Here is a 24,305-nt window from a genome sequence, read left to right as displayed (position 1 = left end):
TGCGAGTAGAGGCAGGGAGCTCGCACCACTTGGGGAACGACATCATTTGAGGCCGATTTTGTAAGTGTTTTCGCATTGCTCTTTAGGTTTGGTAGTTATGTCTATTTGTACTTTTAAATTCTAACATAATGGATTCTTTGTATGATTTGAACAGTGGTCGATGACAGAACGTGACCCCACACCGTACGAGCGCGAATACGTAGGCATAAAGGGCTTAAACGCCCTGATGGACATTCTGAGTTCTCATGGCGGCATGGTTAGTATTAGGGTTTACTCTTTTCTATTTTTTGTATTGTTTTGTAAATTATATGTTTATACTTACAGAAAGCTGTCTTATTGTTTTTTTTTGCAGAATCCGACAGATATGCCGCTTGGAAAACAACTTTTGGTGCTAAAGAGGTTTCAATTGTGGGGCATATGTGTAGTTCAGAAGGTAGAAGGCCAAGTCTAGCTAAAGTTGAAGCTATCCAAAAGATGAAGAAAACATGCTCTTCAGTTACTAAAGTTCGTCGGCTTCTAGGTGCGTGTGTATTTTGCCTTATTTGGTTGCCATATTTTGCTCATGTTGCAAAGGTGCTTTAGCAATTGCTAAGGAAAGAAAAGAGGTTTGTTTGGGAAGAGGTTTACATGAAGGCTAATAGGAAACTAAAGAAGATGCTTCTCGAGGCTCCGACCTTGAGAAAAGTAGACTACAAAATGTGGAAGGCCAATAATTTTAATAGTTGACACTAGCCTGCGGTTAGATTTGGAGCAAAGGTGTTCAATGCTCATCAACAAGGCTACCCACAGGTTAAGAGAGAACTTTGGGACGTTGCGATTACTCTAAGGTCTGATAAAGAATATTTTATTGGAGCTTCAATCATGGTAGAAATAGATTCCTTGCCATTGATAGGAATGATTTCCAACTGCTCTACACCGGCTATTGCCATGCTACTATGGATAGCCTATATTAAGTCTCTTAAACCTGAATTTTGTCATATCGCAAGTAGAGATAATCTTATTGCAGATTTGTTATCAAGGGCTAGATTTGAAGATGAAGAAGAGATGCTTACCACAAGTGATGATGTTGGGTTGAAGTTCTATACCTCTTCTTATCTACATGCAAATTGCGATAATACTGCTCATATTTTTTGAAGACTTCTACGAGGGAAAGTGGATTTTTATTGGCCGCTACCTAAGCACTCTAACCAAGCAAGGAGGATGGATTGACCAAGATTATAAAAGAATCAAGAAGAAGGCCTACGGCTATTTTGTGAAGGATGGTTATCCATGCCGGAAGCAGCCAAAGCCTTTAGGAGGGGTACCGCAATGGGTTGTTTGTGATAAAGCGACTTAACAGCAGTTTATAAAAGAGTTTCATGAGAAGAGTTTCATGAGAGCTTGTGGGCTGGACACAGAGAAGCATGGGCAACCTTTGTCAAGATCAAAGATGGGTACTAGTGGAAGGTTATGTATAAGGATGTGGGTCAATTTTGTGGAGACATGCTTAGTATGCCAACAATATTCTAATGTGTGACATTGAGATGGATTGCATCCCACCTATCCATTGTCTATGCACTACAAGTGGGTGGTGGACCTTATTACAATGCCAATAGGAGTGTGGCAGATGATGTATATTGTTCTTGCCAGAGAAGATCTTACTAACCAGGTTGAAGGTAGAGCTTTGCGTACAAAAGCTACCAATTCAGTGTGCAAGCTATTGCTTGAAGATGTGATTTTCAGGTATGGATGTGTTGGTCAAATTGTTGTTGATAGAGGGGAGCTAGATGCAGATGAAGCTTGTGATTTCTTTGCTCGGCTGGGCATTAAACTAGCTCTCACTACAGCATACAATCCAGAAGGGAATGGGAAAAGTGAAAGAGGGCATCCGCCTATTTTTGTTAAATCTTTAGCAAAGGCATGTCAAGGGCATATTGGTGATTGTCCTAAGCACTTACCATTTCTTTATGGGTTGATCGTACTACAAACAGTTTTGTTACAGGTTTTATGCCATTTGAGTTGATGCATGGGAAGAAACCCACTATGCCTACAGAGGAAGTAGTTATATCTTGGACTATAATGCCATGGGAAGAAGGTATGACTACAAAAGACTTGCTTGCTTTGCGTTGTCATGCCCCTTTGCAAGAACATGGTGAAAGACGAGAATTGCATGCATTTTCATGGTTTTGCCAAACTTATGAATTATGCTAAAACCTGTTATGACATCAGGATGATTGAATGTATAGTAAAAGTGGGTTTTGGGGCCTAGAAATGAAGTCGGTGCCTATAGGTCGAGATGCAATGATGTTTTCAAGAAGTGGTTTAATAAGCTTAATTTTTAGTGTTCTAAGTGCTCTATAGGCCTGTCTTTACGGCTCGTCAATTGGAGCTACAATGAGGAAGCTATTGCAACTTCAAGCTGGAATGGTTTGCAGATCCGTACTGGATTGAGCAGCTGTTGATGAAGGGTGAAAGTTGATATGAATGCATGGGGCTGAAGTAAACACTTTGTGGAGTGCACTTTTCTTTTCAGATTGTCAATCACAATTTTGGTTGTTAAGTTATTAGCAGTTGAAGTTTCATTGGAGGCCAATTTCGTGTTGAGTTGGTCCCCTCGAGCAGTGTGCCATTTGGGAGTTTTTGGGTATTTACAAGGTTCTAGAATGTTGTATGCACTGTATAAAGTCAATAGGAATTGACAGCACTACAATCGGAGTTCAGATCAACAAGATAATGCGAGTTGAAGTCGACGTCAGTTATTAACGGTGAGGTGCCAGATGACTTATTTTTGTTTTGGTTGCTTCAGTTGGCAGTTTCGGGAAAAGCAGCAACATGTGATTTTCTTAGAAATTTTTTGGTCGTTATGTATGTCAAATGTGGTGCCCTTACAAGAGCACATAAAGTTATCAATGGGCTTTCAGTTCAAATGTCGTTTACTGGAGACCGCTGATAGCAGGAAATGCCCAACATGGTTGTGGCTTAAGCGGATGCGAATCAAGGGCCTCTCTCAAAATGCAATCATCTGTACTTTCATCTTGAGGGCATGGGGCACCATGGCACCATTGAAGGCACTGATAGGGAAAATAAAATTCACGATGATACTATTAGTCAAGGGATGATGAAAATAACTGCCGTCCGAGGCAATGCCTTGGTCAATGTGCATGCTTTCTGAATGTGGTGCTAGGGCAATATGCATGCCAAATGTGTTGTAAACCCAAGGGTCGCTCACAGATTTACTGTGTTTGGATACTCCTGATTTTAAGGGCTTGGATGAGCAAGGGTATGTGCTTGAAGGTCCGCATGGTGATGATTTAGAGGGGGTGCAGACTCCTTCTTTATCAAGATTTTGTGATGCAGAGCCCTCAATATGGCAAAGTAATTGTGAACTTGATGATGCTTATTCAGAGGGGGTGCATAATGAACTGCAATCTTTTGGTTTTTCATATGATTGGGTTCATTGTGCCAATGATATGGACAGGGACGTTGATGCAATTTTCAACATGCATACTGAGCCTTGTTCTATAAAAGTCCAAAGGTATTTGGATGAGGGGGAGAAACTTGATGAGCAGTCTACAACAGATGTGGCTAGTATGCATAACATATGTGGAATGCCTATTTTGCAGCCTGAGATATGCAGAGTGGAAGATTCTTTTGAAGTGATGGACATAGATCTTATGTGCTTATTGGATGAAGCTTTGGAGGGCTTCATTATCGATGCAAAGGGTAACAAACAATTTGATTTCATGCATAAGCAGGTCCATCAAGATGTGGTTGATGATGACCATATGCAGTTGTTGGATGATGCTCTATTTGGTTTTGGGAATATACAAACTAGGGAAATGTTTTCTGATGCATCTCGGGAGTTCGGTGAAGAGGATTTTTCCAAATATTTGATGTATCCAGATATTAATGATCAAAACTAGAGGGGGTGAAGGTGAATTACCAATCCTCCTACCCGTGATTGATTATCAACAATTGGATGAGCCACAAGGGCTATGGAAGTGTCTAGTGATACATGTTGTTGTATGGGATTCTTTGTTACCCTATGATGTAGGGGATGTTGAGCTAGCTTTTCATCTAAGAGGAGACGATGATATGCATGGTCATGGGAAATTGATTGATATGCAGTTTGATCCGGGTGGAGATGGATATGTGTATGGTTTGGGGCATTTGACTTATATACCATGTGATCTAGGTGGGGTTCATGATGGTTTATGGGTTAATTCATGCTTATGCTCTATTGTTGGGAAATCCTTGTGCTTTCCCTATGATCTGGAGGAGAGAATATTTAAATAAGCCAACAGGTGGGAAATTTTTTCAAAGCATGCTCACAGTGGGGTAGTACTTATGCGTTTTAGGTTTTTGCTTGTGGTTTGGAAAAATGGTTGGCACATATCGTAGGATGTGCAGGTTCAAAGGGGGTGGATGTCGCGCCGCTTTGCAGGCACGTGGTGAAAGACGAGAATTTGCATGAATTTTCAAGGTTTTTCCAAACTTATGAGTTATGACAAAACCTCTTATGACATCAAGATGATTCAATGTATACTAAAAGTGGGTTTTGGGGCCTAGAAATGAAGACAGTGCCTGTAGGTCGAGATGCAATGATGTTTTTAAAAAGTGGTTTAATAAGCTTAATTGGTAGTGTTCGAAGTGCTCTATAAGCATGTCTTTACGGCTTGTCAATTGGAGCTATAGTGAGGAAGATATAGCAACTTGAAGCTCGGATGGTTTGCAGATCCATGCCGGATTGGGCAGTTGTTGCTGATGAAGGGTGAAAGTTGATATGAATGCATGGGGTTGAAGTAAAAACAGTGTGGAGCATGCCAGTCTTTTCAGATTGTCAATCGGAGTTTTGGTTGTTAAGTTATTAGCAGTTGAAGTTTCAATGTTTTGTGTAGAGTTGGTCGTCTCAAGCAGTGTGCCATCAGGGAGTTTTTGGGCTTTGAACAGGTTCTACAATGTGGTATGCATTGTATAAAGTCGATAGGAATTGATAGCACGACAATCGGAGTTTAGATTGACAAGATAATGCGAGTTGAAGTCGACGTCAGTTATTAACGGTGAGGTGTCGATGACTTCTTTGTTTTTGGTTGCTTCAGTTGGTAGGTTCGGGAAGGTCGAAAAGCAGCAAGATTTGATTTTCTTAAAAAAAAATTGGTCGTTATGTATGTCAAATATGGTGCCCTTACAAGAGCACATAAAGGTATTAATGAGCTTTCAGTTCAAATGTCGTTTACTGGAGACCGTTGATAGCAGGAAATGCTATCAACGTTTACTGGAGACCGTTGATAGCAGGAAATGCCCTACTCAGTTGTGGCTTAAGCGAATGTGAATCGAGGACCTCTCTCAAAATGCAATCATCTATACTTGCATCTTGAGGGCAAGTGGCACCATGGCTCAAGTCACTGATAGGGGAAACAAAATTCACGATGATACTATCAGTCCAGGGATGCTGAAAATAAATGTCGTTTGAGGCAATGCCTTGGTCAATGTGCATGTTGAATGTGGTGCTAGGATGATATGCATGTCAAATGTGTTGTAAACCCAAGGGTCGCCCAAAATGACCACCATAGTGGCCAGCCACCCATAAGATTAAGGGCCACCCATAGGCAAAGCATGGACGCCCACTACAAGGTGGAGCACGGCCGCCCAAGGGTGTGGTGGCCCAAAAGAGTTGGCCTCCCATTGAATAAAAATGAGGCATATCGTGTGTGAAGGGGAGGAAAACAAAGGGGAAAATAGCAAGCAGCAAGCTGAGGTGCAGGGGAGGGCGAACAGAAGACGCAGCAGCCATGGAGGGCTTTGGATGACGTCGAGCATGAAGTGAACCTGGCTCACAGGCCCATATCAAAAAAATTCGGCTCTAGCTCCACTTCAATCGGCGCTGCTGCAAATCCAAGATTGCCACATCATCACCATTATTCCCATGCCACATCAGTCATGTGCCGTGACTGTCGTGGAGGGGCAAAGGGGGGGGATAAGAGAAAATTCTTAGGGCTTTGAGGGGGTGTTAAACGGGAATGAAGGGCTTTGAGGTGGAAAGGGAGAAAAGATGGCGAGAGGAAGGACGGCAGGGGCTGTTCCGATCTCTCTCTCTCTCTCTCTCTCTCTCTCTCTCTCTCTCTCCCCCCCCCCCCCCCCCGGGGGCCCCCCGAAAGGGCGCACAAAGGAGAGAAGGGAAGTGAAGTAAAGAAGGGGAGAAGGCAAGGAGGAGGGCAACAGCAGGAAAGAGGAGCTTGTTTTTAGGAGAGGACGAGGCTCTCTCAAGCTTGCAAGGCGATAAAATGAATATCTCTCTCTTTCTCTCTAGAGCTCTCAACAAAGAGGAACAGAATCAAGACGCTTTCTCTCTCTCAAGTTTGGATCCTACGGGTAAGCACGAAAAATCAATAGAGGGATCTTTCTTGGCGGGGCTCTGAGACCTTGAGGCGGTTATTTCCATGGAGATTAGGCAATACAGGGTGGAATTCAAGGTATCTCATTCTCCCTCGACAAATTAGGCAAGCAAGGAGGGATGTGACTCTCTCATAATTAGCATCGGTTCACCGAACAAAGGAAACATTTATTTTTCTACCATAAAGCCAGACAGGAGGAGGAATTGAGATCGACTAAGAAGGGTGTGCAAAAGGGATGTGCTCTGCAAGACAGAGATCCTGGGGGATTCACTATTAGTAATGGGGGGATGCCACCTGCGTGCATCAAAATTAGAGAAACCCCCCTATGTACGGTGTCTTACATGCTAACCTACCCCCCTACACCGAACAAGATACGAACGTTCTCGCAATGAGCCATTCCCCCTCATATGGATTTCGTATGGAATGTAATGACCCGCTATTTTATGTATGCTAGTAACATAACAATTTTAGAAGCACATGTTTTCGCAAAAATACATGTTGAAGTGCAAATGAACAGAAGTGTAGATTGTAGTGTGTTTTCATTTGCAATAGATGTTAAGAGAACAAACCATGAAAATCAACAAATAGCCTCTCAATAGCCAAGAACCAAATCACCAAGAGCACTGGCAGCCATATGCTGACAAGGAAATTCATCTTGCACAACCTCAAGATGCAAAGGCTTCGTGCTCTGCTGGTGATTTCATCAAAGTCGTGCACACGCCCATTTCATGGAAAAAAGAAGATCTAGGCCCCTACCAAAGTTTCAAAAAAAAAAGGTTTTATGGATTACTACTAGCTAAGATTGCAAAACCTCTGCTAGTTCCTGAGCTTGCCTTGAAAAACATCGACGAAACTTACCACTCCTTAGTGTAAGTTGTAACAAATACTTAAAATTCGATACTCAGGAAGGGTTAAAAGTGAGCTCTTCTATTTTATGATTAGCCCGACTCAACGAGGGACTATCTTGATGTAGTGGAACAGGTCACCAAATGCATTTCATGCACCAATGAGAATCTCTATCCTCATCTCCATATTCTTGTGTCAATTGTTGTCAATTTTGACACCTCCCACCTCTCGTTCACTCGCTAGGTATCTTCAAGACAATGCTTGAAATTTTTCCAGCATGTAAGTTAAGGCTCAAGGCCACTGGAACCTTAGAAGCTCCAATTTTAGCAATGGCAAAGTGAAGGGTCACGGTAGCATTTTAAAACCCAAAGAAAAATGGAAAAGACCCATGAAACTCTTAGATAGCATTCCCAGCTTTTAACAAAGAAAATTTCAGCACATCACATACCAAGGAAAATGTATGACTCTCCCTTCCTCACTAAGACTTATTTCAAGAAGACAATAACCGAGTATAGCAACAATAACCAAGTATAGCATTGCTATTGAGTTAACATTTTCATTGCAATCAAGTAACTCTCATTCACGCTTAACATCATTTAGTAGATTTCCATTCGACATTGACACCATTGAGTCATTTGAAGAAATTTTATTCAGTCTCAAATCACTAGTTCTCATGTGATTAAAACTCACTCACGCTTAACATCATTTAGTAGATTTCCATTCATCATTGACACCATTGAGTCATTTGAAGAAATTTTATTCAGTCTCAAATCACTAGTTCTCATGTGATTAAAACTCTATGTCACATATGACTTCATAAATTCTTACCTTCTTTTAGTTGAGATGGAGACTATTTGAGCCACTAGAGCATGAGATTTTCCTTTAAATATTGATTAGAATAGAGCTCTTTAATCAAGCACTCCTACTTATTGATTTTCATAATATTATTACATAATAATAATAAGGGGACAAGAGCTCTAGTTTTTTTGCAAGCCAAATTTTCATGTAATGCAACAAAGATAACTTCAATTATTTGCGAGCATTGTACCCATTGAAGAAGGAAATGCTAGCTCTCTTGGTGGTATTCGGATATTCCCATCAGAAACGCATGCTTCAACAGTTATTATGACAAATGCATAGATTATCTTTTGAAAAACCGCTTGCAAGAGGCACTGTCGATAGTGATTTATAAGCATAAAAGAGAGTGAGCATAATCAACTTAGCTGACCTTTAACTTTGAACAAAACAGGGTCAAGGTGTTTCTATACTAATAACAAGCCTGGAAAATTGAAGTTTGGGGGGTTTTTAACAGGGTGGATTGTTTTGCCTTGTTTCAAGACTTGTTTCAAGGCTTCAAGCTACGAATCAATCCTTTCTTTAAGTATTATGGGTTCTCTGCATTCCTCTCTTCAAACCACCTTTGATGTTACTCACAGTGCAGAGAAATCAATGCGCATGAAGCAAAATAGCAATGACATGAAATCCCTTCTTTAAGGCAGCAGCACATATAATCATACATACTTGTGAAATCACTTGTGACTGGAAAGAAGAATCCACAACCATTTTGATCATGCCACCTTTGGGGCCATTGCGTGCAAACATGTCGTCATCCAAGCTTCCATCCATATGTTTGAGCTCTACTGGCAAGCCAAGAGAACTTGACCACCCTTTAGATTGTTCGAGTTCTATTAACTCCCCTTCTTTACAGCTACTTACATAGCTTTTTGTTTTCCTCTGACTCCTTTCCATGGTCATAGCTGCAAGTTGTTCTCTCAAGCACCTCGTTACCTCTTGCAGCTCATTATTCTCAGTAATCTTGACCTGAAGTTTCTCTTGTAGAACTCGATTGTCTGCTCTCTTGATCTGATGAACATTACAAAAAATATCAATAAAGCAAACTGGAACTCAACACTACAGCGACGCAATTTTCTCTCGCAACATTACCTCTAGTTCAAATGTCAACTCATTCATCTGGTTCATAAGCTTCATCACATTCTGCAAAATGTCAACAAAATATTCTCATACCAAACACTAAATCATCACGCTCTTTAAAGGGAGGAGCATGCTCTTAAATAATTCAAACATGCATGCATGTGTATGTGTGTGAGTGAAGACACCTCATAGGGGTAGAGAGAAGCTCAAAGGAAGCCAGAGCATGTGTTCGTGTATGAGTGAAGACACCTTATAGGGGCAGAGAGAAGCTCAAAGCCAGTAAATGTTTTGCAGCACTCAATATCCTAAACCAAGCAGTCAAAAACATACATGCACACTGGGCCACCAGACGCAAGGCCAAATCACCTGAGACATCTCAAATGGACTTGCATTGTGGAAAGCAGCTTCTCTAGCCCCTACAGTACGCTTCTCAAGTACGTCTGTACAAGACTTCTTTTCTTGAATCTCATCTTTTACCTTTTGAATGTGAACCTTCAGCAAAACAAACAATGAGGCTTGTAAGATTGATTAAGGAGTTACAAAAAAAAATTAATGGATACGAGAGGAGTGAGGGGGACACTGACAACATCCACCTGCAAGTTATTATCATCAGGGTTGCTGGTTGCTTGCTCCAGCATACACTTTAATGAGCTAGATCTAAATGCAACTTCGCCTACAAGCATCTTAACCTGCTCTCTTAGCAAATCCAATTGATCTACCATGGTCTCTCCTGTCTGTGGAACATGCTTGAGGAATCAAATGCTGCAATTCTAAGAGAACATAATAACAAACTTTCCATTCCGGAACCAAAATCAAAACCTTTGTGGGATGAAAGGTATAAAACCTTAACGACCCTTGTCTTCGCCCTATGGTGCTAAAAATTTTCCCAACCTGTGTGCGTTGCGATGCATTCTTCACTACAAGAATGATCTTTCACCCTATTACACATAGGCTTCTTCTTTCCTTTCATCTCTGAAAGAGGATCTAGGCTCTTATCCATTGACAATACAAAACCAGAGGAGTTTCTCTGAGAGCGATCAAGCTGTAAACTTACAGTAGCAGAACTTCCCATCAGATTTTCCAACCTTTCAAATCTCTGCAAAAAGCAAAGCTTGCCACTAAAAACTTCATTCTCCTGAAAGCAGACGTGTAAATAAAAAGCGAGAAAGCATGATGGCATGTTACTGCCTCAAGTGCCAAGACTTGGCTAAAACACTGTTGTGTCAAAAACAAAAATGTTCATACCTCTTCTTCTCCAAAAGAATGTCTTCGTCTATGACGTGGTTGCACTTCTGGGATTGGATTTGGCACAGAGCTCTTGCTTGACACAAGAATCAGCTTTGTTAATCTTTGGATGCGCACCTAAAAAAGCTGATATTGCTTGCTCCTCGTCTTCCAGCCTAGACTACATCTTAACTTGGCCAGCCTCCAGCTGCAAGAGATATCAAACATGCAAGTTAAAAGCACAAATGTTTGTGCCTCCAGTCGAATTAATAGATAGTTACAATAAGATCATAGCTCTCCGCACACAGACCTGCTGCCAAAGGTTGAGTATATCCTCTTAAGCATCCCCCACACTAAGAACTTGTCCCTTGTTAATCATATCCCTCTTTAGCAGATCCAACTCTTCCTTCAATCTCAAAACTAAAATGTCATCCAAAGAAAAACAAGATTATGGAATTAAAAGAACAGTACCTTGTTAGACGATGTATGTATCTCCGCATGTTTTGCTCTATGAGAAAATTTCAGGGTGTTGTGTGTCTCTTCAAAATAACTTGAAGCTGGTGTAATTGTACAAATAAGCTGCAATACAAAAACGATCCAAACTGTCAGACTAATCACCTTGACAAGTGGGTCTTTTAGAGACGACTAACACTTTGTAAACTTTCCATCGCCGCCATAGCTCCCACAGACTTTCTCAATAGAGGGGAACTTGTGTATGAGAGTGCATGGCAAAGGTTACCCTAGGAAGGGGCTACACTAGTCCACACAGGCTATGCCATTTACACAGAGGCAAAAACGAGAGATAGGTGACGCATGCCACAAAGAGATGGACAAAAATCAAAATGGGTCTAAGGAATATTAAAATCATACGGTTCCTAGCCCTACACCCTCTCTCCAAACCTATTATATCTACCCACCCACCCACTTTGTGCAATGATGCCAAAGACACGATGCCTGCTTCTCAAGACCATCATTTCAATGCTTCAGCATTTTCTTGACAGGGTTTTGCAACAATGAATCCCACTATCTTATTTCAACCAATCAACATTTTTAGCTTATCAAAAAATGCTTGAAAATATAACTCAATCTTTTTTCTATTTTAGTTAGCAAAAAGAGAAGGCATCTCTATAGCCTTTGCCCTTTGGGCAAGCCAAAAAGGGAACACATCACTATGGCTTTATCCCTTTGGGCAGGCCAAAAAAAGAGCATCCTTGGAAGAACTCGTCTTCATACACAAACAACTAACGCATATATAGCAACTTCAGCTAAAAAATAAATTGAGTACAAAGTACATAACACGAGGCACTCATATTACACCAAGGTACTCCTGTGCGAGAAAAAATAAACATAAATAATGCTTGGTCGATTCTTTTTAAATTACTAACTATATCTCATAGCATGTTTCAAAGCTTAAATGTTACGTTGCACCATGGCCAATGCACCATGGCCAACAACGGTAGAAAAAGCTTCCCAATGTAGAAAAGCTAAGTAAATGTTATCTATCTCTACACTATAGAAAGGGGGAGGGATTCGAGCCCCGCCCAACCCCCGGCACGCAAGTGGTGCGAGTCTAATTCTCCAATGAGAGCCAATGTGCTCTAAAACTTGACACACAATGAGACAAGGCGCATGAGAGAGAGAGAGAGAGAGAGAGAGAGAGAGAGAGAGAGATTGGGGGGGTCCATCAGAGACGACGCCTTCACTCATCACCTCCACAGTAGTACAAATTATGATCCCAAGATACATACATGAAGCTTCTCCATTCTAGACATTCCTTCTTTATATCAATTTGAGTATACAAAGTAGTGTTCCTAAGTGAAGTTGTAAGCTCGCACATCCTATTTTAAGACACATTCTTTATTTTTTGATTTGTGATTGACACACACATTGCCCAATATTGCACTTTCTCACATGTTCGATCGCTCGTGTGTGGCACGGGCCTAAGATAAAGCTCTATTATTTTGTAATGTAAGCCCAGATCACATCAAGGCAATGGATGCAGCTGACCTAGTGGAGCTTGGGCGGCACCTGGAAAAGGTGTGCTGAGCTTTTTGAGCCTTTGTCACAAAAAGCACGAATGAGTGTGTGTATCAAATAGGAGTTGATTACAGTTATGGTTGTAAAGTTGGTATCATGGGTGCAGGAGAAGCTCTTGATCATGCCATTGGTGTTACTATTGATTTTGCATACGAAGAAGAAGAAGAGAAGAGTGACTTGGATGATGTGCAAGAAGACAACAATAAATAAAATGAGGGTGCAAATGTGGAGACAAAGGCTATGCAGATGGTGGTATTGATGATGATGATGTTGACGAGGCTAATGAGGGTATGAATGTCCAAGATATTGATGCCTAGTGGCTACACAGAAGAAGATTAGTCAAGTTTATGGTAGCATCGACCCCAAAAAATCTAGAAGCTTGTTGATGAACAAGTCGTAAAGATGTTAGCTAAGGGAGAGGACAGGGAGGTACCATATTTTCTCATTGATATAGCTATCTTAGTTTGCTAGTGAAGTAAATTAACTCTTTGAAATACCAAGAGCAACACCCTCATGTGAAAGATTCTTTAATTGTCTTGTTAGGGCATGTGTCTTATGGCATAAGCACTTAATATCCCCCCCCCCCCCCGCCCCCCCCCCCGTGGGGTAGGTCCCCCCCCTCCCTTATGCATACGGTATGAGCATGAAATAATGGGGGGCTACCCCTATTGTATACGCTTAAGTCTGACCTCTAAAAGCCCCCCTCTTGTACACTCACGTGATACCATACGAAAATCCATAGTGAATCCCTCGGGACAGAGAGCAGACAAAACTTGACCGAGGAGTGAGTGGAAGGGAAAATTTTGGAAACTGATAAGTAAGGAAGATGTACAAAGTGGAATTTTCTTGGCGATTACAAATTGGATCCATTAGGTGTGAATTTTTTGAATAGAGGTTTGCAAATGAGCAGGCATACCGACGACGACGTATGCAATCGATTTGTATCGAGAGTTTCAGATATCAAGTTAATGGAAGCATCTATTGATTGCCAGTGTCAATTAAGTGTCGTTATCTTGTTTTAGTTTATTATTAGCCATTAATTATGTTTCAATTTGAGATACTATTCCGCAATTGCTCTTTAAGAGTCACTATATCTTCCTTTTAATAGCAAATCAATCCTAACCGCTCTCATTTTGCCTAGTTTGCACCTTGGTTGCTTCTCCGTCTCTATAGCTAGAAGTCGGCACTTCCCTAATCGACCCCGGAGACGCCCGCACTCCGACAACATATTTGCCAACTTAAGAGGCGTCAAGAAGATATCGAGCAAGCTAAAGTGAAGCTTAAGGAGGCAAGGTTGAAGAATAGAGCAGCATTCAATGGAAAACACAGACTACGACCTTATGCTATTAAAGATGGGGATTGGGTGCTTGTTTACGACAGAATCTTGGAGAATCAATACATGGTTAAACGATGGCTCGGACCAAATGAGGTGCTTCAGGTTTATGATAATGCAACATATAAGTTACATGAGCTTGATGGCAACGTGATCAAGGTGCCTGTTGCAGGAAAAAGGGTTAATTTGCTCAAGAAACGAGAACGCAAGATTATTCTTGAAGATCTCAGTTCATATCAACCCTCAATAGACAATGTTATGTACGCATCGAATGATGTGTCTAATGATGCTTTTGATCATGTTGATTAAGTGCAGTTGGCATAGACCGGAGGCTGTGCAGGTTCACAAGGGGTGGATGTCGTGCAGCTCAGCTTCCATGATCGGAAAAATAGCAAAAGGATGTAGGATAAGCCTAATTGAAGCATGTATGATTATTCAATAATAAGGGCTTGATAACTTGCAAGGTTTGATGCTAAATGTATGCCAGATGCGACTCTAAAGGGCCAGAACCTATGTTTTTAATGCTAAAAGTGGATATATCTAAAGTGATAAACAATGGCATTAGAATTTTATTGCTCAAAGTGCTCTATGAGCCTATTTTTACGGCTCGTCAATTGGAGCTACGGTGAAGAAGTTATACCAGTTTAAAATTGGGATTGATTGCAGATCTGTACCAGATCGGGCAATTGTAGATGAGGGATCGGAGATAAAGTAATTTCATGGTCGTGAGGTGATCATCTTGTGGTGTGTGCTGGTCTTTTTGGATAGGCAATCAGAGTTACAGTTGCTAGGATACTACCAATTTAAATTTCATCGGGGGCCAATTTCGTATCGGTTTGGTCGCCTCAATCCATGTGCCATTTGAGAATTTCTAGGCTTCAAGCACATTCTGGAATATCATGCAGTTAGTAGAGCAGTAAGTTCTTGATGAGTTTTCAACTAAAAAGGTTTTCCGAAATGTCATCTCTTGCAGTACATTAATGGTGGGGAATGTCAAAAAGGGAAGTCGCATTTGGCTTTGCCTTAGCCAATATATATGTCGAATGTAGTACCCTTATGGAAGCACATAAATTTATTGATGATCTCAGGGTAGAATATATTAACCAAATGTTAAGAGAAGGCGCTATCACTTATACTTGCATCTTGATGGCATGTGGCAGTATCCACGACACTCATGAAATGGCAACAAAATTCACGACGATATTGTTAGTCAAGGACTATTGGAGGAAGATGTTTTGCTTGGGAGTACCTTGATTGAATGGTGCAATGCAAGGGGCTATTGGCTAAACATGTTGTGCTTGGAAATGCTTTGATTTGCACTTGCAGTAGGCAATGCCTTGGTGGACATATATGCCAAAATGGTGTACCCATAAGGGCTTACGCACTAGCAAAAGGGGTCAATTTTGGTTGCCCAGGCCGCTCGCTTAAGGGTTCATGGGTGTGGATGGAGGAGAAAAAAAATAAGGCATGGTGGCAGGCAGCTAACCAGGGGGTGCACGAAAGAGAAAAACGCTTGCAAGAGGCTCTACACAGCTCAGACAGCATCGGCCATGAAACGAAAGTTGCACAGCAGCTTTGGGTGCTACTGTTTGGCATGGAAAATAGAGCATTCAGTGCACCTCATCGTCCAAATTGCCACATCACCAAGAGGCTTGTCACGCCGCCGTGACAAGCAAATGAGGGAGTTTCTTTTTCTGAGCCAAATATAGAAGAGTGGGGAGAGATTTTTGTATGACGAGGGATGAAATAGAAGAAAAACGAAGAGGGCAAGTAAGGAGGAATCAATGGGAGGGCAAGGAGAGCTTGAAGCAAGGGAAGAGGAAGGCCATCGAGATCTCTCTCTTGCTCTCTTGACCAAGGCTTGGAGAACTCTCAATCTCTCTCACTTTCTTTCCCTTATAGAGAGGAGGCATAAGCAAACAAGGAGAAGCCTAAGGAATATCTCTCTCTCTTTCCTTCTTTGGGGCCAAGATCTCTTGCTCTCACTCTTGATTAAAGGGGGTCGTCTTTTGCGCGCAAGGAGGAGTTTTTTTTTTTGCAATTAAATCATCATAATTAGCTTTACGTTCATCAACACCAAGCACCGACGGACGTTCTAACTCAGCTTTTGTAAAAGGGAGCTTAAACTCCTTAATCTATAATTAATTAATTTAAAGGTGTTGTTAACGACACCACCTTAGCAATTGTGCATCGGCTTTTGTCAGCATTATAAATTTAGTTTCTGTTGGCACTTTGTTCCTGTCTCGAAGAGGTTACTAGGCAATTGTGCAATGTGGTGCATCTTTTCTTTCTCTCTTCTCCCACAACTAGCAGCCCTATGCTGACCTGGCTCGCCTTTCAAAACCCTGACACCGTGCTCACGCCTCGTCCTTGCAATTCCCTCACAAATTTCATACATCACAACTCCATCCTCTCTAGAGTTCAAGGATGGCGTTAAGTTCAGCCTTCTCTCTAATTGGTTGCTCAACAACTATCTTGCGGTCCTAAATAGTGTGCGATCCTAATAGTGTTTTTGTAATGGGATGGTACACTCAATCCATCCTTTTTTACTCATCTTGGTTTTTGTTTTCAATTTTCATCTCCATCGTCCACACCTCTTTCGATTTACATTCCAATTGACTATATTTCTTTTTTCCTTCAACTTTTGTCCATTGAGGGTCGCTAGCAATAGCAACTTTTTTAGACACGTCTTTGGGAGGCTTCTCCCTTTGTATTTATTTTGGTTTTGAATTACTCAACTGAGGAGGTGTTGAGAGCTTTCCGGTCACTTTGTCTTTTATACAGAGAGAGAAATAAAGAGAACCATTCTATACTTTTATGTGTGGATGAGTGTGCTAAGAAATAGAGAATGGTCCATATGAATCATGCTCTATGTGTGTGTGTGTGTGTGTGTGTGTGTGTGTGTGTGTGTGTGTGTGAGAGAGAGAGAGAGGGCTCTCACACCGGAGCTAGAGTCAGAGGGAAGGGAGAATAAACATTGGTCTTCCATCAACAATCGATAAAATTTGCAATCGAGAATTGACAATTGACATCTATAGAATCGAGAATCGACGTAATAAAAAAAGTTTGATCCAATGAATCCAAAGCAGAAAGCGTGCATACCCAAGGCAGGAGCGTACCTCAACAAATGGCGAAGACGGACAATGGGAGGCAACTCCAACAACTCTTCGATATTTTTGAAGGTTTTTACGCTACATTTTTGTGAGCTTTGTGGTTTCCTTCGGGTTGACTTAGAATCTAAAAGCAAATCTCAAAATTTGTAGGTGGGATTACACATAGCGTAGATCTTTTCAACCGCTTAAAGGCAAATTAGAATTTTTGAGGCAAATCATAAAAAATTGTAAGAGGGGTTACACTAAATCGAGTTGAGGTGCAATGTTTTTTCCCAAAAACATGAAAAACTTAGGTATGAGAAATTTTAGAGGTAACTTTATTATATTTGAAGGCTTTTACACTCAATTTTTTAATACTTTGTACGTAAATAATTTTTTAAATCTGTAGATGAGATTACACTAGATCTAGGTTTTTCTGAGCATTTGTCTATACTATGATTTTTCCCAAAAACAAACTAGAGGTAAATTTACTATAAAATTTGAAGGTTTTTGCATTAAAGTGCAAAGTTCTTTGCACTTTGTAGATTCTCTAAACTTTGATTTAGGTTTTATGAACTTTGTAGTTTCTTTGAACTTTCGAGATGGTCTTTCAATTTAAAAGTTAAGGTTGTGATGTTAAGTGTCATTGTTTTTGCATCCATGGCTCAGTTGGAGCATGGAGATGTTGTATTTTTTATGTTTCTAATTCAGTATCGTTGAGTAAGTGCTGCTTAAAACAAAAATTTTAAAAAATTAGAGGTAAATCTTGAAATTTGTAGGTGGAATTACACTAAACCTATGTTTTTTTTGCAATGTTGTGGGTGTCCTAATCTTTAAATTACATTTTACAAGTGTGTGGCCCATCCGAGAGAGAGAGAGAGAGAGAGGAATTACACTAAACCTATATTTTTTTGCAATGTTGTGGGTGTCCTAATCTTCAAATTACATTTTACAAGTGTGTGGCCCGAGAGAGAGAGAGAGAGAGAGAGAGAGAGAGAGAGAGAGAGAGAGAGAGAGAGAGAGAGATGCCCCTTTCCTTGGCACCCAATCCATTCTCTCTCTTTCTTTGCCTTGGCCTCCACACCCCCCCCCCCCCCCCCCCCCCCCCAAAAGCCCTTTCCTTATGTCACATGGTAGGGGCCTCCAAGGTGCATAAGATATAGTTGAGACATTTGTAGGTGGGATTGCACTAAACCTAGGTTTTTCTCGAGCACTTGGGTACAGAATAGTTTTCTACTATTACTCAATAGTCCATTATCTATACTCTTTATAATGGACCTCAAAAAATTAGAGGAAGGAGAGGGCCTCCACATGTCGCATTTTTGGTTGATTTGCATGGTCTGTTGGATCAATGCCGATATTAAGATGTTGAGTCCCAACATTAAAAAAATTGCATAAAGTAGTTTAGATTGCAACTCCATCCTTTCCCAACGACTTGCAATAGTCAAATTTGTGAGTCTAACAAGTTGTTGTCAATCTGTGTGTGTGTGTGTGTGTGTGTGTGTGTGTGTGTGTGTGTGTGTGAGAGAGAGAGAGAGAGAGAGAGAGAGAGAAAGAGAGCCTTTCCTTGGCAACTTGGTAGCCCACCAAAATGACTACAAAGCATCAAAACCTGTCTACCTCCAGCCAAGGGAGAGTCATGAGAAGCCCGTATATTGGCAAGCCATGGTTTTGATAGCATGGTGCAATAGTAGCAAGTTGGTAGAAATGTGGTACATTGTCATTGATTGATGAGTGGGGATATATGGATAGCTCAAATTTGTTAGAAGTCGTGTGAAGGATGAGTTGATCGCAACCGATTGGCCGAAAGCACTCCAGAGAGAGAGAGAGAGAGAGAGAGAGAGAGAGAGAGAGAGAGAGAGAGCGAGAGCGCTATTGAGCAAGTCTTCAACTTAAAAGAATTGAGAAATGGAGGAAAGAAGGTGATAAAAGACATATCAAAGACCTACTTGTGATTCCTAGGACTACTATTCCATTGTGTGTGTGTGTGTGTGTGTGTGTGTGTGTGTGTGTGTGAGAGAGAGAGAGAGAGAGAGAGAGAGATCCAATTACCATGCTTTTCTAGAGAGATAGAAAGATAGAGAGAAGGCGTACATATGCATTGTTATCTCTCTATAGTGATTCCAAGGGCTACGTTTCCATTGTGTGTGTGTGTGTGTGTGTGTGTGTGTGTATGAGAGAGAGAGAGAGAGATCCAATTGCCATGCTTTTCTTGGCCACAGCAACGTGCAGGTCACATACTAGTCTGATTTCATCTCTTCACTTCAAAGGTGCACAATCGCCATGTTTTTGTCATACAGGGCCTATGGAAAAAATATGAAACGTAATGTAGCAAACTCCTTACCCTTACATAGTTTCATTTATCTTATTCCCTCTCATAGGTTCAAAGGTGCACAATCACCATATTTGTTCCATAGAGAGGGCATATGGCCAAAATAAAGTGATTTTGTAGTAGAGTGTAGTAGAGGATCGATGAGGGAGTGTCCAATAAAAACTAAACTTTTCAAGGATAGGGAATACATATAACCCTCACCCCTACAAAGTCTCGTTACAATCTAGGTCCATCTGGTTGGTCGTTAAGTGCACAATTGTCATATTTTTGTCATAGGCCTCTTGTTGGGGCCTATGACAAAAACAAAGTGATTGTGCAACACACAACCAACAAGACGATATGAGATGGCAATGAAACTTTGCAAAGATAGGAAATGCATTTTTTTACAAAGTTTTATCACAATCAAATTTTGTCTCGTCGATCTAGAATTGCACCATCTCCATATTTTTGGAATAGTCCTCCTTTAAAGGCCTATGACAAAAATATAGCAATTATGCAACACGCAACCAATAAATCAGTGTCAAATGGCACTAAAATTTCTAGGGGTAGATAATGTATCAAGCCCCTTGCCCTTAAAAAGTTTCATTATACTCTGATTCCATTCCTTATATCCCCAGAGGCACAATTGTCATATTTTTTCCATAGGGCTTCATTGGGAGACAATGACAAACTTATGAAGATTGTGTACCACGAGCAAAAAAGATGGTTTCAAATGGAAATGAAACTTTGCATCAAATCCCCCTCACCTACAACGATTCATTGCAATTTGATTACATCTCTCACTCCTAGAAGGTTCCATTCCAATTCAATTCCATCTCATCAATCCCTAGTTGCACAATTGCTAGATCTTTGCCATGGGCCTCCTTTGGGGGTATATGAAAAAAATATGTTTGATGGTAACGACTCTCTAGAGGGGCAAGGAACGTACCAAACCCCCTACCCTTGCAATTTTTTGTTGCAATCCGATTCCATCTCATTCGTCTCGAGCATAACCACCATATTTTTTTCATAAGCCTCCTTTGGGGGCCTAAGGAAAAATATAGTGATTGTGTAGCAAAAGATGGTGTGAGATGGAAATGAAATTTTTTAGGTGTGGTAATACACCAAACCCCTAACCCTTGCAAAGTTTCTTGCAATCCGGTACAATCTCATTAGTGCTTAGCTACACTATTGCCATAGTTTTGTCATAGGCCTCCTTTGGGGGCCTATTGAAAAAATATTGTGATTGTGCAGCATAGAACCAACCAGAAGGTGTTAAATGGCAATGAAACTTTGCATGGGTAGGGGATCCACCTAACCTGTAGCCTTGCAAATTTTCATTGCAGCCCGATTTTGTCTTGTCCATCTTAGGACAGACCATTGTCATGTTTTTTCCATAGGCCTCCTTTGAAGACGTATGGAAAAAATATGGAAACTGTGAAGCAACAAACCAATGAGACGATGTTAGACACCAATGAAATTTTGTAGAGGTGGGTAATGCACCAAACTCTTTGTTCCTACAAAGTTTCATTCCAATCCGGTTCCACATTATGTAGTTTATGGGTTTTATTGACGAGATTGTATCTTGTATTTGATAATTATGATATTAGTAGCATTTTGATAATTATTAGTAGCCCTTGATATTATTATTTTTTGAAATCTCATTTGAGCTAGATATGAAATAAAACATGTAAACCCTAGTATATCCATTGCACAAAGGCATCCAGGGGAACTAGTACTAGAAATTTGACATACAAATTATATGATGTATAGTATGATGTGGCCATTTGAGAGATCTATCGTGTGGTCTTGTTACTAATGTTTTTTTTTTTTTTTGAGAGGAAAAACTCACAATTGTGAGTGATCGTATTACAAAGTCACCAATAGATTAGAAATCACCCTCAAGCTCATGCAGAGTCTCAAGGGACAAAGGGTTATATTCAAGCTTCATTACAAGTACCTACTATGGAGAACATCCTTTACAACAAAGGTTCGATTGGATGGTGATGGTCGCCTAAGCCAATCATCCGAGTTATGCCTTTTACTTACTACATATATCGCCTTGCTTTTTGTACAATCTTTGAGAACCTAGCCACCGAGAGGTTGCTATCAAAGACTCGACAGTTCCTGGCCTTCCAAATATTACTGAAAAAACAATATTTGACAATTTGACTACAAATTAGAAGCGCAGATCTTTGAACTATTTTCTTCCAATGCATAAATCCCTCTTGAAGAACCCAATCTTCCATTATCTTTGTATCCATTTGCACAACTATCCTACAAGGCCTCTAATAACCGGGCATTCCATGAAAAGGTGGTCGAGGTCTTCACTAGCCTCCCTGCATCCTGAACATCTATCGGGCGCAATACCACACGCTTGAATGTTGACGCCCGTTGGTAAGGCCCCCCAAAGCACCTTCCACAGAAATATCTTCATAAACTGAGGCCATTGTGGATTCCAAATGTTCTTTGTGACCTCTACCCAACGCGCCTCCGACCATTGCATCTTCCATTGCTTGTTTAAAGGGGCGACCAATCAACCTCATGGATTATCACCTGGTAGATGCCCTTGGTATGGGGTTTAGAGAATCGGCTACTCATGGGCCATTTCCAGGCCTTCCACTCAAAAGTAGATTCACAGATCGACATCAGAACATTGTCCCATGCCATCAACAACCCTGTTGACAAGTAACTTCTCAATGTCATTGAGATGAAACTAGGCAGCCACTTGGTCAAAGGATTTCTAGCACTTGCTATTTCTATTCCAAAAGTGGCTCAATTGTTGAAGTCCTTTATTGTTCATCAGTCTTGCAAATTCTCTCCAATAAGGGTTCAATAAAACCCCAACTGCTTTAGACAGCCATGGGGACCAGTGAGAGATGGAAATCTGGAAGTATCTAGTTAATTCACCCCATTCCAATGCCCATGTAGCTCTATTGCACTTTTGCACCAGCTCTCCTATAATTCCACTCAGTCTTATCTAGCACATCCTGGGGCTAGAAGTTTGTCGTGTACCTCATCCCTTTCCATTGACCACCATCTGAGCAAAGTTTTGTCTTATCAATCGTATCCTTGGTCATGATAGCCCAAGACTAGTCTTGATTTGCAATTGAGACCACAAACTTGGCACACAGGGCCTCAACATGGACAACAGGGTTTAGAATTCCAAGGCCACCTTGGGCCAACGGTCAAGCAATACCTTCCCACTTTGCCCATTGCCATGGCGATGAGGCTTTAGTGTTATTCCTCCATAAGAATCTTATAACTGGTTTCAAAACTCCTTCCAATTACATTTGGCTATTTTAAGTAACGGGCTATGAAGCCAATATACGGGAGCATAAATGAATTGATCACTCTGACCTGGCTCTGGAAGGGGAGAAACACATACTCCCACCTTCTCATTTTTTTATGGATCTTCTCAAGGACCCATTGGAAGCTTTGCTTGTGAGTAACATCCACCCCTGAGGGGGGGGGGGGGGGGGGGGGGGGGGGGGGCAGATGCTTGAAAATCCTACCTATAGACACATTGATCTCCCTTGACCAAACTAATGGATCAAATGAGTCGCTTTCTGTGAGAGAGATTAGTCTAGACTTCTCAATACTACACTTTGATCTAGAAGCCACAAAGAGTATTTGCACAATCACAAGGGCCTTCTTGAGCACCTTAGGGCAGGCTTTCAAGAAAAGGAGGGAATCATCCATGAACATCTTGGCTAGGAGCTTGTCGTACCGGGCAAAGTTAACCCATGTATTTCCCCTTGCTCAGCAGTAGCTTCGAGCATTGTTATCAGAGGATGTGACCCAATGGCATAGAGAAGAGGGGCTAGGGGGCATCCTTGCTTGATCAATCTTTTGGCTTCAAAGTAGCCCACAATTCTATCATTAAACAAGAGCTCAGATTGGCTGCTCGTACCCAGAGTGTGTATAAGCTGATAGAGGTACGGTCCAAATCCAAATGCTTTCATAACATCTTCGATGAAGGATCACACACTCCTATCATAATCCTTGTCCAGATCTAGCTGAAGCAAAATGCACTCTTGCTTTGTGAAGGCCGCGTACTCAATGCCAACCATTGCTGTCAGGATGTTGTCATATATTGACCTTCCTTTGATAAACCCATGGTGATGAGGGGAGATGACTCTATCAAGGAGGGGGGCCATTCTAAGAGCAATTGCCTTGGCAATGATCTTGTATGCCACAGACATCATAGTTATGGGACACCAATGCTTAAGCTGCAAGTAGCAGACCTGTTTCGGGATAGGCTTGATAAGCCTTCTTTTCACATTGGCATCCAAGGACCCCTTGACCAATGCTTGGTTAGCCATGCACATGACCAGAACCTTAAGGTCCTCCCAGAACTCCCTGAAGAATTCATTCATCAGACCATCCCAAACAGGGGATTTCTCCTTGCCAAGATCTTGCAATGCATATGAGCATTCTTCTTTAGAAAAGGCCATCTCAAGACAATTCGCTTTGGGTTGGGTGATTTTCTTGTTGACACTCTCGATCAAGGTCGCTCTGGCTTCATCCACTTCTTGAGAGCGGGTTTCTGGTTGGCCAATGATTTGGCTGAGGTGATCTAGTGTCATCTTAGCCATAACGTCTTGGTGTTGTATAGCATTCCCATTCTCATCTATGAGCAAGTGGAAGGAGCTGTGGCTCTTCTTGATTTTTGGGGCCCTAAAAAAATGTGCTTGATTTGCAGCCTCTGGCTGGAGAAAGGTCTCCATGTATATCAATCTCACCCTCTTGACCTCCTCGATCTGCTCCTCAGCTAGATTGGCTTTTGCTTCTAGCAACCTTTTGTGTTCCTATTTGGAGGCCAACCCAGAAGCTTTTTTGAACGTCAGACTAGTAACCTCCTCTTCAAGCTGCTTCCAGTGCTCTTCCTGCACCTTCTTCACCCGAGGGCCTGGGCTTTCGATTGCTTTTTGGATATTTTGAGCAAAGAGGTCCCAAGATTTAGGTTTTTCAAGATTAACATCTTTTTTTAGTTTACTCAAAGCTTTCTTGGTAAGACATCTAAATAGAGGGTCCTTGAACAAATGTACCCCAGTAACAAGTAGCTTCTTACTTCCCTTGGGGGTCTACCCCTCCACATTGGCTTTCCTAAGTTTCAAGTGTAACTGTATATGGTCTGACATACTCTTTGTTGG

At 41.3% G+C, this 24,305-nt stretch overlaps 1 pseudogene; it reads right to left on the bottom strand.

Annotated features, from left to right (window-relative positions):
- Positions 1 to 8,666: 8,666 nt before the first annotated feature.
- On the bottom strand, positions 8,667 to 23,747 carry LOC147461151 (kinesin-like protein KIN-7E, chloroplastic; annotated as a pseudogene).
- Positions 23,748 to 24,305: the final 558 nt, after the last annotated feature.

Source organism: Adiantum capillus-veneris, chromosome 3 (assembly GCF_014529385.1).
Source record: "Adiantum capillus-veneris isolate H3 chromosome 3, ASM1452938v2, whole genome shotgun sequence".
Lineage (NCBI taxonomy): Eukaryota > Viridiplantae > Streptophyta > Polypodiopsida > Polypodiales > Pteridaceae > Adiantum > Adiantum capillus-veneris.
Note: the sequence above shows the minus strand (reverse complement) of the source record. Positions and strands in the feature narration are given on the sequence as shown.